Below are 12521 nucleotides of genomic sequence, written 5' to 3'. Positions count from 1 at the left end.
TTTATATTTCGGGGTTACTATTTACCATACTATTCAAGTCAATTTGTTGACTTTCTAATGCTTAATAGGTATGGAAATTCCAATTTCACTCACATACCACATTTTGGTTACCTAATTTGTTGGTTTTAGTTGTTTTCTCAAATTTTAAGTCTTTTAGGAAAAATTGCAAAATTTCAATTTTGGCGTCCTGTTTTGCACTGTTTCATTGGTCATGTTGCTGTTAGAATTTAGCTAAGTTTTCTCATAGAAATTGTTTCTTATTGTCTTAAGTTTATTTCCCTTTTTTAATCACTCCATGTGGAGTCTTATAGCTCAAGTTATAGCCATTTGAACATGACTGGCACGATTGTTCTAACCCATATTTTCTGGGCACTAACTTGGTTCTGGCAGTTTTAGGTCACTAACTTTGGGTGGCTAAATGACTTGGTTAAGGGCATAATTTGGACTTCTGTTCCTCATGAAAGTTGTAGGGCTATGTCTGAAATTTCTACTAGTAAAATTTTAGGTCATTTGGATCTGCCTAGCCCAAGTTATGGCCAAATGAACAAACATTTTTGTACAAGTCAGATTGCCTAATCTGGATTTGGCCAATTTGTTCACTATGTTATGGTCACTTTCTGGGCATGATTCCTAAATGAAAAATGTGCCATTTTATGTCTAGTTTCATTCACAATTGGCCTCACACCAATTGAGTTGGTAAATTTTCAGTTTTAGTCCCTGAAAGTGACTTTGGTCATACTGCCTGCAAAATGTCCATAACCAATCCAAATTTCCATTTGCTTCCAACACTTCCAACACACCACAATTGGTCATACTGTCGCAAGGGATTTTGTGGTTGCCTAAACGAACCCTCACCAAAGTGGAAAAGAATGAGGAGTCGCCACCTTAGTTTTGAGGGAAACTAAAGAAAACCATTTGTGAAGGCAAATTGAAATAAAACCACTTCAAAACAGAGATTCTAATTTCGGGGTCCGTAAACGGGTGGGGAAGGTGTTAGGCACCCCACCTCGTCCCTTAATTAGGGTAAGTAGATTTAACTTCGCACTCTTCATAAATTAGTTAGGAGGACTTGAATGGAAATGTTAATCCTTTTGACAAAAGGAATATTTGATTTTTCACTAATTCGGATTACCCAGATACATAAGTAAATGAGACAACCTTAGTGAGTTACTGTTGCATGTTAGTTTTATTTGAAGGGCTATTTTATTAGAATCCAATTTTTGAAATTGGATGAGAGCTCTCCTCCGATCTCTTTTAAATATTTATTTAAATTTCAGATTGAGAACCGGATAAGAACTCTCCTCCGATCTCTTTTAATATTTATTAAAATTTTTGGTTGAGAACCGGATAAGAACTCTCCTCCGATCTCTTTTAATATTTATTAAAATTTTTGGATTGAGAATCGGATAAGAACTCTCCTCCGATCTGAAGGAACGGAAGCGTGAAAAACACAAGATTATACCATTGAATTCAAAAATTTTTCACCTAGGGTCACAAGCACCATGCAAGATTTATTTTTATCTATTTGATTTCAATGATAAACAACATATTAAAACTCTTTTAATATGTTTTTGGATCTGTATTTGCCATTTAAGATTTTAAAATTAATCAGATTAATTTTAGAACCCTAGATTAAATCAAGAACGATTACACTAACCTCTTGATGTCTCAGAGCGTGTCTGCCTTTGAGATTCGTCTTGAGACACGGATGTTGTCCCTCTAGCTTGTCCACACCAAGAACACCTATGGCAGCCCTTGAACAGCTTCTAAAGCCTTTTCTATTAATTAGAAATTCAAGTTCTGCCTTTTAAGAGATTAGAGATGCAAACAGGACACTAGAAATAATTTCTAATGTTCTTAATTCAAGAGATTGATGGCTAATCTCTTTGAATTGATGAGAGATGAAGAGAAATAGCTGGAGAGGCTCAAAGTGGCGTGACATATGAGAGGAGAGGCTGCTGGTTGTGTTTTCTTTTCATAACCCCACTTAAATAGCTAGGTTAACACATTAAACCCTAGCCACATGTCACCTTTTGATTAGCTCTAGGTTTAAGTGACCCAATCACATTGTGCCAAGTGTCAAACCTATATTTAATCTTGATTTTAATCATCTTACATGATTAAAAAAAAAACATTTGGCAAGCTTATGTGTTATGCCATGTGTCACCATATCATGGTGCCACGTGTCACACTGCAAAATGACCAAAATGCCCCTGTGTCTTAATTTTGAGTTCTTAACCCAAAATAATTATTTTCTTCTTCTAATTAATTTATATCAAATATAAATTAATTAATTAATCTCTATTAATTAATTTCTCATTAATTAAATTCATATTTAAACACTTTAAATATAAATTTAACTTATATTATACATCCAATAATCTAGATTTGGTTTCAAGTCATACTAGGGACTTTGCAATTTTATTGCAAACCAAATCTATTTAATTAATCAATTAAACTCTTTAATTAATTAATTAAATCATATTTAAATAGGTGATAACTTGTGTATGTGTGTGACTTACTAGGCTCATCCCTAATTGGCAATGAGACATGATATCAACTCTTAATATCATCAGAACTCTTTCTTACCATAAATGATTTCTCTAAATCATTTTATGAACCTCATAGACCATGGTTAACACCTAGCATAGCATGCCATGGCCACCCAATTAGTAATAAGGTTTACCTTAAATGAACCTATAATCATATGTTACCATGCACTAGAATCTCTCTGTTACAAAATCCCAACTCAAGCTGGAGTCGTGGTTTATGTCAAACTCCATTTGCTATGAATATTATGTTCTCTTTTAATTCCAGTTCTTGATTAAAAGATTTTTCTCATCAGAAACTCTTTTACGAATAAATCTATCTGTCTGCCAGAACTTGAAACATCAAGAACAATTAAATGAACATAGGATTTTATCTCTATTTACTTAGAGGAACAGATTCCTTCTTGATCAACACCTACCTCCATATATAACTAGCAGGAGCCAACACATGCCCATATACCCATACATAGTACAAGTATGAAAGCAGTATCAAACTCAAACTACCTATATACAAGATAATCGTGCTATCTCAGTCTAAAGATTATATGCATCGATATGATTTATGACAAAACATTGACAAGAGTAAACTCCATGTGCTTGTCATAAGTGTCACCGGTTCGACCTACTTATCATTTATAAGTGCCTATCATGTTTGTTATATGGCATGAGACTCACCATTCCATCTTATTTATATCTCATATAAATAACTTGGGAACAAACATGAATACAATCTTTACGGATAAGTCATGTCCTTATTATGAAGTATCCTCGATTGTGAACCAATTTATGATACTTTATGCTAGAAATATTGTCACTCATATTGTTAACAACTTAAGAATAATATTTCTAACAAAATATCAATGGACCTTTTCTATTACACATAAATATATTATGTAAACGGAAAAGTGGAAATGCCTTTTATTAATAAAAATATGTACAAGATACATACTAAATGATATGCTCTAGGGCATACTACTAACAATCTCCCACTAGCACTAGAGCCATTCATTACAATATCTTAGACCTATCTTCTCAAGATGTCGGTCTAACTGGGTCTGTGACATAAGCTTAGTGAATGGATCAGCTGGATTTTCACCTGATGCTGTTTTCTGCATGGCTACATCGCCTCGCCCAACTATTTCTCTGATAATGTGGTAGCGCCTTTCTATGTGTTTGGATTTCTGGTGAGACCTTAGTTCCTTAGCTCAGATGATTTGCTCCATTGTTGTCACGATGTAATGGAGCTGGCGACTCAATGGAAGGAACTATCGTAAGTTACGTCATGAACTTCTTTATCCAAACGACTTCTTTTGCAAAGATTCGATGCAAAGAATATACTCGACCTCGAGAGTGGAATCTGCATCGTGCTCGCTTTGGAACTCTTCCAACCGATCGCACCTCCATTACAAATGAACACATATCCAGAGGTAGACTTTCTATCATCGATATCCGATTGGAAATCGAATCGGATAACCATCCAATTGCAAGTCTCCACCTCCATAAATCAAGAATAAATCCTTAGTTTTTCTTAAGTACTTAAGAATATTCTTGATACTATCCAGTTGTTCCAAACTGGATTGGATTGATACCGCTAGTCAAACTAATAAAGATATGCGATATCAGGCCTAGTACACATCATTGCATACATTAAACTTCCAATAGTGAAGCATATGGAATCTGGCCATCTTATCTCTTTCTTCAGGTGTCTTTGGAGACATCTCTTTAGAAAGGTGGATACCATGTCTCACTGGTAACAATCCTCTCTTGGAATTAAGCATGTTAAACCTCTTTAACACCTTTTCCAAGTATAGACTTTGGGATAAACCAATTATTCTTTTCGCTCTATCTCTATAGATGCGAATCCCAAGAATATAGGTTGCCTCCCCTAAGTCTTTCATGGAGAATGTATTTGACAACCATACCTTTATAGTCATCAACATACTGTATCATTACCCATCAACGATGTCATCCACATATAAGACAAGGAAAGTGATAGCACTGTCACTAACCTTCTTATATACACATGGCTCATCCTCATTTTTGATAAAACCAAAAGATTTAATGGCTTCATCAAAACGGATGTTCCAACTCCTCGAAGCTTGTTTCAACCCATAAATGGATCGCTTTAGCTTGCATACCTTGGAACCATCTTGGGATTCAAATCCCCTAGGTTGTTCCATGAAAATGTTTTCTTCAATGTATCCATTGAGAAAAGCTGTTTTGACATCCATCTGCCAAATCTCATAATCATAGTATGCAGCTATTGCTAATAAAATCCTAATTGATTTAAGCATGGCAACAAAGTAGAAAGTCTCCTCATAGTCTATTCCTTGCCTTTGGCGAAACCCTTCGCTACTAGCCTTGCCTTATAGGTCTCTACCTTTCCATCGTAACCAATTTTCTTCTTGAAAACCCATTTGTTCCCTATAGGTACAATACCTTTAGGTGGGTCAACAAGATCCCAAACTTGATTCTTATACATGGAATCAATCTCGGATTTCATAGCATCAATCCATTTTGAAGAGTCTATATCTGATATAGCTTCTTCATAGGTAAGTGGATCATCTCCATGATCTACTTCTTCATGAGTAGACAACTCTTGTTCTTCTTCATGAAGAAAACCATATCTCACCGGTGGGTGAGATACCTGGTTGTTCTACGAGGAACAGTGTAGATGTTTCATCAATGGGTATAGGTTGACTAGATGGATCTATATCCATCTGATGCATTGGTTGGTCGAATTCTCCAATTCTAACTCTATTTGCCTTCCTTTGCCTCCTTCTTGAACAAACTGTTGTGAAGTAGGCAAATAAAAATAATATCCAAAACTATCTTTTGGATATCCAACAAATCGACCTTTTTCTGATCTGGTCTCCAATTTATCAGTGTTCAATTTTGATATAAGCTGGACAACCCCAAATCTTAACATGCTTAAGACTTGGTTTTCTTCCATGCCATATCTCATAAGGTGTGGAAGAAACGATTTTGATGGAATCCTATTCAGAATATATAAAGCTGATTCTAATGCAAATCCCCAAAAGGAGATTGGCATATCAGTATAGCTCATCATACTACGTACCATATCCAATAGGGTACGATTTCTCCTTTCAGATACACCATTCACCGTATGCGTTCTGGAGGAGTCACCGAGAAACAATGCCATGCTCTCTCAAGTATTCATCAAATTCAAGACTCAAATATTCACCTCCACGATCCGATCGAAGAGCTTTAATATTTTTCTGTTTGATTTTCTACTTGATTTAAATTCTTTGAACTTTTCAAAGGATTCATGTTTGTATTTCATCAAATACAAATACCCAAACCTTGATTTATCATCAAGAAAGGTAATAAAATAATGAAAGCCCTCTAGCCATTTCTTTAAACGGACCACATACATCACTATGTATTAGTTCCAAAATATTTTCAGCTCTTAGCCCTTGTCCAACAAAGGGTGATCTAGTCATTTTGCCTTGAAGGCAAGATTCACAAGTTGGAGTAGACTCAGAGCCCAATGAGGATAGAATCCCCATTTTCTCCAATTTTGCAATCCTATCTTCTGCAACATGACATAACCTTAAGTGCCAAATATATTTTGAACTTGAGTTGGTTTTCACCATGGCATTGTATTCTTTTAGATCACTTGCATTCATTTTGTGTTTGTCATTATTATCCAAATAATAAAGACCATCATTCATATAACCCGAACCAACATATTTATTTCCAAAATAAATATTGCAAACATCATCTGTGAACTGAAATTCATAGCCATTTCTAGTCAAACTAGATATAGAAATGATGTTCTTAAAAGCATCAGGTACATATAAAATATTATCCAAACACAAAACATGTCCAAACATGTAAAAAGATTTAGATCCTATGGCTAAAGCTTCAACAGTTGAGCCATTGCCAATCCGGACTCTAATATCTTGAGAATGCAAGCTGCTACTGTTTGCTAGTTCCTGCATATCATTAGAAATGTGAGAACTGGCACCAGTATCTAAAACCCAAGCTGTAGATGAACTATAAGTATCATCATAATCTAAATAACAAGATATGGACATACCTTCCGAAGGTGTATCCTTCTTGTCCTTCAGAGAAGCAAGATACTCTGGGCAGTTCCTTTTCCAGTGCCCATCCTTTTGGCAGTGGAAACACTTTCCTTTGCCTTCATCGACTTTAGTCTTCCTTTTACATTTAGCTATTTTCTTGGAAGGACCAGAATCGAGGTTTCTTTTTCTTATTGCCTTTCTTCTTGTTGGACTTTCCAGTGAGAAGAAGATGCAACCAAAGCTACCTCTTTTCCTTTATTACACGGCATATTCTTTTGGGCAATAACCGCATGTTGAGTAATTCGGCTAAGGTGCATTCTGTTTAGTCATATGGAAATTTGTCACAAAATTCCCAAAAGACTCGGGGAAGGGTGAAGGATCAAATCCGTTTGTAGTTGGAAATCCATGTTGAAGTCAAGATGTTCCAAGCTGCTCAATCACCGAATCATCTTGTGGACATGATCCCCAACATTACATCCCTCGGACATCCTCATACGGAATAACTGTTTAGATATCTCATACCTAGCATTCTCTTTGTGATCACCATACAACTCTTGTAGGTGAAGGAGGATCTCACTAGCACTCTGCATGTTCTCATGTTGCTACTGTAACACATTACTCATGGAAGCAAGCATGTAACACTTAGCTCTCATATCATGCTCCTTCCACTTGTCCAAAGTATCATGTTCCTCTTGTGTGGCCTCTGGAGGTAAGGGACCAGAACATTTGAATATAGAACATATCCTATATGTTCAAGGTTCAGACAAGTTTCAAATTTCTTAGCCAATCAGATGATTAGGTCTGTCAACTGTTGTGATCAAGTATGCTTGCAAGGATATTGGATGGTGGTGGTTGTTTTGTGCTCATTTTTATCGAGAAAATTAATCGCAAAAATAACCAGATTAATTAGTAAATGTATCATGTAATTAACCAAAATGATTATGGTCTTTTAATCAAATTGGTCCTCCCCCTAACTTAGCGAATCCTACACTTCCAAAGTAGAATGCGGAAATCCTAGTTGGATGGATTTCTAGTGGGTGATTGACTTCTTATAATTCTAATGAACATCCTCAGGTACATCCATTATTGGAATTACAATAAACTATAAGTTAGCAACTCCTTGCCCATCACAACTCATGAGAGGCTCAATCCTTTTACTAGCCCCTAATGCTCAAAATCTCGGTACATCCATTATTGACTTATCTTGCATTAGTTAAGTTGATCCCATTGAGCCAGTAATTATGCAAATAATTTTAATGTCCTCAGGTACATCCAATATTGGCCACCAAACCATTTACATATTTACAACATCTCATGCTTAACAATTATTCTTAAGAAAATCTCTTAAATTAATTGCATCTCATGCAACTATTTAAAATTTCTTAAAATAATTGCCCCAATGGAGGGCTTATGTTATAATTACTTTAATTATAGCATTTCCAACTTAATTATTTGTTTGGAAGATTTTATAGCCATCCTAATTACTATTAAGGTCTCACTTTGCACATTATCCATTTAGCATGCATATATCATATAATTGCATACATTCCCATACATCTCATGCATTCATGGATAAGCAGTAAATATGGTATGATCATGGACTTTCTAAGGGATTCAATTCTGAGCCACCAAAAATTGAATCAGGGCATTCCTAGGTGCATTTCATTCATTCATTTTACAAGAGTTGCTGAAGGAGTACATAATCAACACTTGATATTGAATTCCTCCCACTGGTCCACCAATGCTCTTGACCTCCTTGAACTTCTTGCAATCCAATATTACATAGTAATCCTTGGCATACCAAGGCGAATTTACAAGAACTTAAATAAATGAAATTACAACCCAAAAATATTACAAACTTAATAATACATGCCCAAAAAAAATTAAAATAAATTAATTAATTTACAATCCCAAAGAAACATAAAAGAAATAAATCCAATCACATTGGTCTTTTATAGTCCATGATCATCCATCATGCATATCACTATTTAACAATTAAATAAAACATACATACTTAAATTAAATTGAATATCTCATATTCAACTTAAAAATCCAGATTTGAATATGATTCAAATAAATTTAAAAATTCAGATTTGAATCTCATTCAAACAAATTTAAAAATTCAGATTTGAATCACATTCAAACAACTTCAAAAATTCAGATTTGAATCACATTCAAACATTTTTTAAAAAATCAGATTTGAATCACATTCAAATATTTTTTAAAAAATCAGATCTGAATTTTATTGAATCAATTTTAAAAAATCAGATTTAAATATGATTCAAACAACTTTAAAAATTCAGATTTGAATCACATTCAAACAACTTTTAAAATTTAGATTTGAATCACATTCAAACAATTTTTAAAATTCTGATTTGAATCATAATTTAATTGTGTGATTAAAACAACTAATTAAACACTTTAATTAGTCAAAGAATAGGCCTTAGATCATACAACAATTGCAGAATTAAAAGCCAAACCTTGAACCACCCAAGGAACCATTGTTGCCGCCACCAATGGTGGCTTCACCATGTGTGCCGCCACACCTCATGATCCAACCAGCAATGAATCTCTTGATCTCATGATCAAACACACAATTAAATTATATAATCAACAATCTAAATGGCAAATATAGTGGCTCTGATACCAATTGAAGGAACGGAAGCGTGAAAAACACAAGATTATACCATTGAATTCAAAAATTTTTCACCTAGGGTCACAAGCACCATGCAAGATTTATTTTTATCTATTTGATTTCAATGATAAACAACATATTAAAACTCTTTTAATATGTTTTTGGATCTGTATTTGCCATTTAAGATTTTAAAATTAATCAGATTAATTTTAGAACCCTAGATTAAATCAAGAACGATTACACTAACCTCTTGATGTGCTGTAGCGTGTCTGCGCCTTTGAGATTCGTCTTCAGGACACCAGATGTTGTCCCTCTAGCTTGTCCACACCAAGAACACCTATGGCAGCCCTTGAACAGCTTCTAAAGCCTTTTCTATTAATTAGAAATTCAAGTTCTGCCTTTTAAGAGATTAGAGATGCAAACAGGACACTAGAAACAATTTCTAATGTTCTTAATTCAAGAGATTGATGGCTAATCTCTTTGAATTGATGAGAGATGAAGAGAAATAGCTGGAGAGGCTCAAAGTGGCGTGACATATGAGAGGAGAGGCTGCTGGTTGTGTTTTCTTTTCATAACCCCACTTAAATAGCTAGGTTAACACATTAAACCCTAGCCACATGTCACCTTTTGATTAGCTCTAGGTTTAAGTGACCCAATCACATTGTGCCAAGTGTCAAACCTATATTTAATCTTGATTTTAATCATCTTACATGATTAAAAAAACATTTGGCAAGCTTATGTGTTATGCCATGTGTCACCATCTCATGGTGCCACGTGTCACACTGCAAAATGACCAAAATGCCCCTGTGTCTTAATTTTGAGTTCTTAACCCAAAATAATTATTTTCTTCTTCTAATTAATTTATATCAAATATAAATTAATTAATTAATCTCTATTAATTAATTTCTCATTAATTAAATTCATATTTAAACACTTTAAATATAAATTTAACTTATATTATACATCCAATAATCTAGATTTGGTTTCAAGTCATGCTAGGGACTTTGCAATTTTATTGCAAACCAAATCTATTTAATTAATCAATTAAACTCTTTAATTAATTAATTAAATCATATTTAAATAGGTGATAACTTGTGTATGTGTGTGACTTACTAGGCTCATCACTAATTGGCAATGAGACATGATATCAACTCTTAATATCATCGAACTCTTTCTTACCATAAATGATTTCTCTAAATCATTTTATGAACCTCATAGACCATGGTTAACACCTAGCATAGCATGCCATGGCCACCCAATTAGTAATAAGGTTTACCTTAAATGAACCTATAATCATATGTTACCATGCACTAGAATCTCTCCATTACAAAATCCCAACTCAAGCCGAGTCATGGTTTATGTCAAACTCCATTTGCTATGAATATTATGTTCTCTTTTAATTCCAGTTCTTGATTAAAAGATTTTTCTCATCGTAAACTCTTTTACGAATAAATCTGTCTGTCTGGCCAGAACTTGAAACATCAAGAACAATTAAATGAACATAGGATTTTATCTCTATTTACTTAGAGGAACAGATTCCTTCTTGATCAACACCTACCTCCATATATAACTAGTGAGCCAACACATGCCCATATACCCATACATAGTACAAGTATGAAAGCAGATCAAACTCAAACTACCTATATACAAGATAATCGTGCTATCTCAGTCTAAAGATTATATGCCTCGATATGATTTATGACAAAACATTGACAAGAGTAAACTCCATGTGCTTGTCATAAGTGTCACTGGTTCGGCCTACTTATCATTTATAAGTGCCTATCATGTTTGTTATATGGCATGAGACTCACCATTCCATCTTATTTATATCTCATATAAATAACTTGGGAACAAACATGAATACAATCTTTCTGGATAAGTCATGTCCTTATTATGAAGTATCCTCGATTGTGAACCTATTTATGATACTTTGTGCTAGAAATATTGTCACTCATATTCTTAACAACTTAAGAATAATATTTCTAACAAAATATCAATGGACCTTTTCTATTACACATAAATATATTATGTAAACGGAAAAGTGGAAATGCCTTTTATTATTAAAAATATGTACAAGATACATACTAAATGATATGCTCTAGGGCATACTACTAACACGATCTCTTTTAAAATTTTTGGTTGAGAACCGGATAAGAATTCTCCTCCGATCTCTTTTAATATTTATTAAAATTTTTGGATTGAGAATCGGATAAGAACTCTCCTCCGATCTCTTTTAATATTTGTTAAAATTTTCAAGTTTGAGAACCGGATAAGAACTCTCCTCCGATCTCTTTTAATATTTATTAAAATTTTTAAGTTTGAGAACCGGATAAGAACTCTCCTCCGATCTCTTTTAACATTTATTAAAATTTTTGATTGAGAATCGGATAAGAACTCTCCTCCGACCTCTTTTAATTAAACGGTAGTCGGATAAGGATTTTTCCGATCTCTCTAAATTTTACCTATCGAGAGGGCCTAAGGCTAAGGGTTCTGACGTTCAAAGGTGTCCGAGGGTCTGCGCAAGACCTCTTTAACTTATTGGTACCTTAGGACTGGGCAAGGGATGCCAAACCGAATCCTCCGACCTTCCAACATGGTCGTCTTACCAGCATTTTTGGTAGCCGATCTGTTCCATTTAGTTATCCGGGGTTTGGTTTTACTCTTGTCTTATGACGTCTTGCCCTATGACCTATTGAGTTATTCTAGTGACTCAGCTTTACCATTTTCCAGGCTTATTATTCAGACCTTTCATTTTTTTCAAAAGGACTCTTAAGTTGCCGTTACCTACATCTCATCCAACTGCTTATGTATCGCTTGGAGCTAGATGACTTACGCTCAGAAATAATAAAGATTAACAAAGGTATCGACACGAAAATAAACTAGAGCATAACCTTTCTCTGTATCTTTCCAACGTGATATGAACTTAAAAGAAAATAACATACATAAAGAAAGAAGAATGGAAATGCGTAAAACAAGAACTAAACTTAATAAAATGGCAACATGAATCTCGACTGTATGAGTCGATTCTAGTGAACTAACCGAGAATCACAAAACGCAATAAGATTGCAAATTGATAACCGGGAGAATAAGGTTCGCCTTGGAACAAAGAGTGCTTCACTAAATGCAATCGAGTCAGAATTATACCCGAGTTTAAACGAGATCGAACATGGACGATGGAAGTGAAAATAAAGATAACAAGGAACTGCAAAATGTGAACGCTGCGGGATGATGAACGAGCTGAAAATGGAAAGTTTCAGTGTTCAAAATCTTTTTAAGAAAATACTTCAG

Source organism: Hevea brasiliensis, chromosome 1 (genome assembly GCF_030052815.1).
Source record: "Hevea brasiliensis isolate MT/VB/25A 57/8 chromosome 1, ASM3005281v1, whole genome shotgun sequence".
In the NCBI taxonomy this organism is placed as follows: Eukaryota; Viridiplantae; Streptophyta; class Magnoliopsida; order Malpighiales; family Euphorbiaceae; genus Hevea; species Hevea brasiliensis.
The sequence above is the reverse complement of the archived record's forward strand: the minus strand, read 5'-3'. Positions refer to the sequence as shown.